Raw genomic sequence first — 6,595 nt, 5'->3', positions numbered from 1 at the left:
ATCTTCACACACCATTGTAGGGAACATAGCATAAATCCGTTCTGCTGGTAATCTTTGTACGTCGTGCCCTTGCATCGTGGCCTGGTCCAACACTAACTGACGTTTCGTGCTCCACCTCGACTCGCGTTGCGAGGCGGTTTTATTGGCACGTCCTGCCAAAGCAGAGATCGTGTTCCTCTTATTACGTGATCTTTCATCAATATGGGCGTGTGTGACCCCACGGCGACCGTTGGCATGACTCCGTGTATTTTAGATAAGTCTCAAGCAGTCACGCTGAGGACTCTTGATATTCATCCCTCTTATAAAGCGGTCAAGGCCTACGCCTCTTTACCTCCCTTGCTCCTTGTCACACCTCGAGTTCTAACACCCAAGACCCAAGCTCCAACACCCCAGATCCTCCAGTATGTCCGGATCCGACGCCACCATTATAGCGACCCATTATAGCGACCCATTATAGCGACTGATATGGAGGCCGCCATTATAGCGACCCAGGATCCGGCGGGAGGCCAATATCCGGCCGAGCACTACTTGGCGCAGGTCACAGAAGGTGCCCGCCTAATAGAGGCGCAGTGCTCGAAGAATGTATTGTTCGAGTGATAAGCCGAAACCTTGTAAAAAACAATGTTTATTTTGATTTATGAGGCTGTATTTATACTTTTGCCCGGAAGTATGATTGTGTCCCCTGTACGGCCGTTTTATATGTATAAGTAGTCCAAAAGATAGCAGTCGTTGGCTTCAGCCCCCACGCATACAATGTGGGGGTGTTCGCGAAAAATATGCTTAATCACACTTGATCCAACGTCTTGGTCCATTAAGGAGGTGATTGCACGTCGAACTAGGCGATCGGACTATATAGCTGTAACACTTTCACTTAGCCATGGGAGTCTAATGGTGGGGATACTATGTAGCCCCTGGTACCTTCATGTGCATCCGAATACGGGCGCGTGTGTACATGGCTGGGAAACGGCCCTTCGTTAATGCGGAGGAATCCTAAAGATTCCGGTGAGTCTTCGAGTGGTTGAACAGTCTCTCGCTGCATCATGACAATCACTTTTCGGCTTTCTCTACTGAGGTGCTCATCCGGAATAACCGGGGCACAATCGCAGTAGTTCTCCTTTGGCTGCCTTAGCCGATAATAATGGAACGTAAGGCGGCAAACCCAGGAGCCGGGCAAACCCAACATTTGACCAAAGACATGATTCAGAGCTGATGCATATAAGGCAAAACTCGTGACGCCAAACACTCTCGAAGGTGTTCGGGCTTTATAACAGAAGATGGGCTCAAGAATGCCCATTCATTAAGAACCCTGTATTTCTAGGTACGTGCGGTAATCTGTCGTGGCAAAATGCCAATAACGACAGTATCCTCTGTGGGTATGGAACCCATGGGATGGTTTAAACAACAAGAGGCAATAGAAAGGGTTTACACAGGGGCTTAATCTAAAAAGAAACCTGTTGAATGGGGTCCTGCTGCACTTCTGCGCCTTTGTCTCCGTTGTGTTCTATCCTGGAAGGGTATCGCGCGAACATTGTCTGTGGAAAAAAGGAAAACTCATAGGAGAGTACAACGTAAGTATGCGATGGATAGTAAAAGTGTAAGATGTTGGCCTGCCAATAAGGTTGAGCCAAGTGTGGGGCTGTATTAAATATTTATAGACCCTGATTTCTGCTATGGGATTACATATAAGGTGCCCTGGTTGAATTTTATCCGGGCTACCGGACTCGTCTAACCGTGTCTGCGGTCTTAATGACCAGTCATGTTTTCTGATATTGAGGCCGCTTATAGTCCGGCCGCCAGGGCTGTCGCGTGTTCCTCTGAGCGTGAAGAGCGCATTGTGATTCTGCTAACGGAGATGACGCCATGGGGACCGGGCATCTTGAGTGTAAGGTATCCACAGTGCGGCAATGCATTGAAGCGGGCGAAGGCCGGTCTTCCAAGCAGTGCATGATAGCCGCTTTGGAAGGGTGCAATGGTGAAGAGTAGTTCTTCGCTTCTGGAGTTGCCTGGGGGGCCAAATGTTACCTCCAGTACAATGGAGCCCCTACCGTAGGCTTCAATGCTTGGTATCACCCCTTCAAAGGTGGTGTTGCTTTGGCTAATTCTGGATGGGTTTATCCTCATCCTGCGGACAGTGTCCTCGTATATTAAATTGAGACTACTGCCGCCGTCCATGAGGACACGGGTGAGATGATATCCGTCGATTATTGGGTCAAGCACCAAGGCTTGTGATCCTCTGCGCCGAATACTAGTTCGGCCGTCCATGTGATCAAAAGTGATCGGACGAGACATCCAGTAGTCAGATGTGGGTACGATGGGCTCTACATCATGCGCGTCTCTAAGCGCGCGTTCATGCCTTCTCGTGAATGTGTGAGTCACGTGGATCATGTTTACTGACCTCTGGCGGGAATTTTTTCTGTCCCCCAGTGTTCGGCTGGTGAGGTTCGTCCTTGTCTTCACTTGGTGTTTCCCTCCCTTTGTGTTCGGCATTTAATTTGCCGGCCTGCTTGAAGACCCAACACTCTCTATGGGTGTGGTTCGCAGGTTTCTCCGGGGTGCCGTGAATTTGGCATAGTCTGTCTAGGACTCTGTTTAGACCAGACGGTCCCTCTTTACTGCCTTTAAATGGCTTCTTTTGCTGATCAGGTCGAGAGCCCCTGAATCCGGCATTGACCGTTGTGTTGTCCGAGCTCTCTTCCTTGTTTTTGCGTTTGTTTTTATTACGCCGTGGCTTCCCGTTGCCATCCCTTATTTCGGATGTGCTGGGGTCGCTGGTGCCTTTACGGGCTAGCCAACTATCTTCACCCATGCAAAAGCGGGTCATAAGGCTAGTTAAGGCTGCCATTGTCCTTGGCTTTTCTTGGCCGAGGTGTCTGGAGAGCTATTCGTCACGGATGCTGTGTTTGAATGCCGCTAAGGCTTCGGCGTCCGGACAATCGACAATTTGATTCTTCTTAGTGAGTAATCTGTTCCAAAGCTTGCGGGCGGACTCTCCGGGCTGTTGGATTATGTGACTTAGATCGTCTGCATCCGGAGGCCGGACATAAGTCCCTTGAAAATTGGCCCTGAAAGCGTCTTCGAGTTCCTCCCGACTCCCAATTGAGTTTTTGGGGAGGCTTTTCAACCAGTGTTGAGCTGGTCCCTTCAGCTTGAGGGGAAGGTATTTGATGGCGTGGAGGTCATCCCCACGAGCCATGTGAATATGCAGGATAAAATCCTCGATCCAGACCCCTGGGTCTGTCGTTCCGTCGTATGCCTCTATGTTCACAGGTTTAAAACCTTGTGGGAATTCATGGTCTAGTACTTCTTCGGTGAAGCACATGGGGTGAGCAGCCCCTCTGTATCTGGACGCGCTGTGGCATGCAGTCGGCTGTTGTTGTGTCCAGAGTTTATTCCGAACTGGTATTTGGCTTGTATGATCATTTTGGTGACCATATTCCCTTGCCGGGGTGTGTCCTATAGATCCATCGATGGACCTGGCAGCACCGGCTTTCTTATCCAGATGCTTACGTAGATCATCCGCGGCGTCAGTAGCCGATCTGTTGCGGTTGTGGAGAGGTACGTCTAGTCTCCTGGTCTTATTATTCTTTGGTGGAACAGCCTCATCATCGAATTCAGGTAGTAGCTTGCGTTTTGGGTAGCTCTTTGTATGGCGATCGTCGCCATATCGTTCTTCAGTGTCTAGCACTTTATTCCATCTGCGGTTGAGCGTTTCCTGTGCGGCTTGGAGCCGTTGCTTCTGCTTCTTTAGACTTATCGCTATGGCCATAAGCTTTCGGTGGAGGTTGTCTCGTTCCACTCGTTCGTCCAGAATGATGAATGCATCGTCGTCCGGACTGTGTTCCTGTTCTGGGGCGGCTTCATGAGCTCGTCCCTCCGGATCATTGTGATCGGGTATTTGCTCCGAACTTGGTTTGGCATGACCTGGCTCGTCCTGCTCTATCGCTGGGTCCATGTGGTCGTTGCTGCCTTCGGGGCTTACTGGTATGTCAATCCTTCTTGCGCTCTTGTCGCTATTTTTACTGTTGCTGGACTTTGAGTGGCGTCTGCACCGCCGTTTTGGCTTTTGCCCGGGGGTTTTATCTTCTGGATTATCGCCGTCGTCCTTCTTGGGCGTATCCACGATGTATATATCGTGTGACAAGGTAGTAGTCCCGCACCCCAGGGATTCTGAAGCTTCTCCTGCATCATCGTCCGTACCATCGATGTCTTCGGAGTCGAAGTCAAGGACGTTGGTTAAACCATCGATCGTGGCAATGATGTGGGTGGTGGGTGGGCAACGAATTCCTTCGCCGCCTGCTTCCCACTCAGGCCAGACATAGTTCGGCCCAGAGCCTCCTGACAAAGAGAGAGACTGTAATGAGTTCAGCATGTCGCCAAAGGGCGAGTGCTGGAAGATGTCCGCAGCGGTAAACTCCATTACCGGAGCACAACCTGGCCCGGCTGGCTCGAGGGTATGCGGACCGGGACCAACAACCGGATACGAGTCCGGGGGCCCGCGGTTACAGGCCTCAACAGAGGTGAGACCTGTGTTCGGCTCCACCACCGATGAGTATGCGGCCTGCGGGGCGGGGTCCACCCCTCCGTCCTTGGGAAACGCAACCTACTCCGAATTTAGATCCGGGGCTACTGCAGGGGTGATGTCCCGAGCATTGTTCGACAGCAGGTCTAGGCCGTGCTCGTCGTGACTGTCCGGCGCTCCTGGCACAGGGCCGAATCCGTCGAAGATCAAGTCTCCGTGACTATCCACCATGTAGTTCAAGTGTCCGAACCTGATCTGGTGGCCAGGGGTGTAGCTGTCGATCTACTGCAGCTGACCAAGCGAATTGGCCCGCAATGCGAAGCCGCCGAACACAAAGATTTGTCCGGAGAGAAAAGTCTCACCCTGGGCCGCGTCATTGGCGATTGAAGACGCCATCGAGCCTCAAAGCGACGACACAGAGGAACTCTCAATGAAAGCACCAATGTCGGTGTCAAAACCGGCGAATCTTGGGTAGGGGGTCCCGATCTGTGCGTCTTAGGCTGATGGTAACAGGAAGCAAGGGACACAATGTTTACCCAGGTTCGGGCCCTCTTGATGGAGGTAAAACCCTACTTCCTGCTTGATTAATATTGAAGATATGGGTAGTACAAGAGTAGATCTACCACAAGATCGTAGAGGCTAAACCCTAGGAGCTAGCCTATGATGGTATGATTGTAATTGTGATCGGCCTTCTAAGGACCAGCCTCTCCGGTTTATATAGACACCGGAGAGAGCTAGGGTTTACATGGAGTCGGTTACAAGGAAGGAAATATAATATCTGGATCGCCAAGCTTGTCTTCCACGCAAAGGAGAGTCCCATCCGGACACGGTTCGGAGTCTTGAATCTTCTATCTTCACGCTTCCATAGTCCGGACGATGTATATAGTCCGCCTGTCCGGATACCCCCTAATCCAGGACTCCCTCAATGGCCTCTCTCAAACAACCATGTAACCAAATAACAAAGAGTCTCTTGTGTCCCCAAAACACCCAATACAATGGTAAATTTATAGGTGCACTAGTTCGGCGAAGTGATGGTGATACAAGTGCAATATGGATGGTAGATATAGGTTTTTGTAATCTGAAATTATAAAAACAGCAAGGTAACTAATGATAAAAGGAGCATAAACGGTATTGCAATGGTAGGAAACAAGGCCTAAGGTTCATACTTTCACTAGTGCAAGTTCTCTCAACAATAATAACATAACTGGATCATATAACTATCCCTCAACATGCAACAAAGAGTCACTCCAAAGTCACTAATAGCGGAGAACAAACGAAGAGATTATTGCAGGGTACGAAACCAACTCAAAGTTATCCTTTCTACTTGATCTATTCAAGAGTCCGTAGTAAAATAACATGAAGCTATTCTTTCCGTTCGATCTATCATAGAGTTTGTACTAGAATAACACCTTAAGACACAAATCAACCAAAACCCTAATGTCACCTAGATACTCCAATGTCACCTCAAGTATCCGTGGGCATGATTATACGATATGCATCACATAATTTCAGATTCATCTATTCAACCAACACAAAGTACTTCAAAGACTGCCCCAAAATTTCTACCGGAGAGTCAAAACGAAAACCTGTGCCAACCCCTATGCATAAGTTCATAGAACCCGCAAGTTGATCACCAAAACATAAATCTAGTACACTTGAATTTCCCATTGTCACCACAGATAAGCACGACAAGACATACATCAAGTGTTCTCAAATCCTTAAAGACTCAATCCGACAAGATAACTTCAAGGGGAAAACTCAATTCATCACAAGAGAGTATATGCGGTGAAACATCATAAGATCCAACTATAATAGCAAGCTCGCGATACATCAAGATCGTATCACCTCAAGAACACGACAGAGAGAGAGAGATCAAACACATAACTACTGGTACATACCCTCAGCTCCGCGTCATGGAGAGCGCTGGGATGATGAAGATGGCCACTGGTGAGGGATCCCTCCTCCGGCAGGGTGCCGGAACAGGGTCCCGATTGGTTTTTGGTGGCTACAAAGGCTTGAAGTGGCGTTGCTCCCGATCTAGGTTATTTTTTGGAGGTTTCAATATTTATAGGAATT

This window comes from Triticum aestivum, chromosome 1B, assembly GCF_018294505.1.
Source record: "Triticum aestivum cultivar Chinese Spring chromosome 1B, IWGSC CS RefSeq v2.1, whole genome shotgun sequence".
Classification (NCBI taxonomy): domain Eukaryota; kingdom Viridiplantae; phylum Streptophyta; class Magnoliopsida; order Poales; family Poaceae; genus Triticum; species Triticum aestivum.
This window is presented reverse-complemented; position numbering follows the sequence as displayed.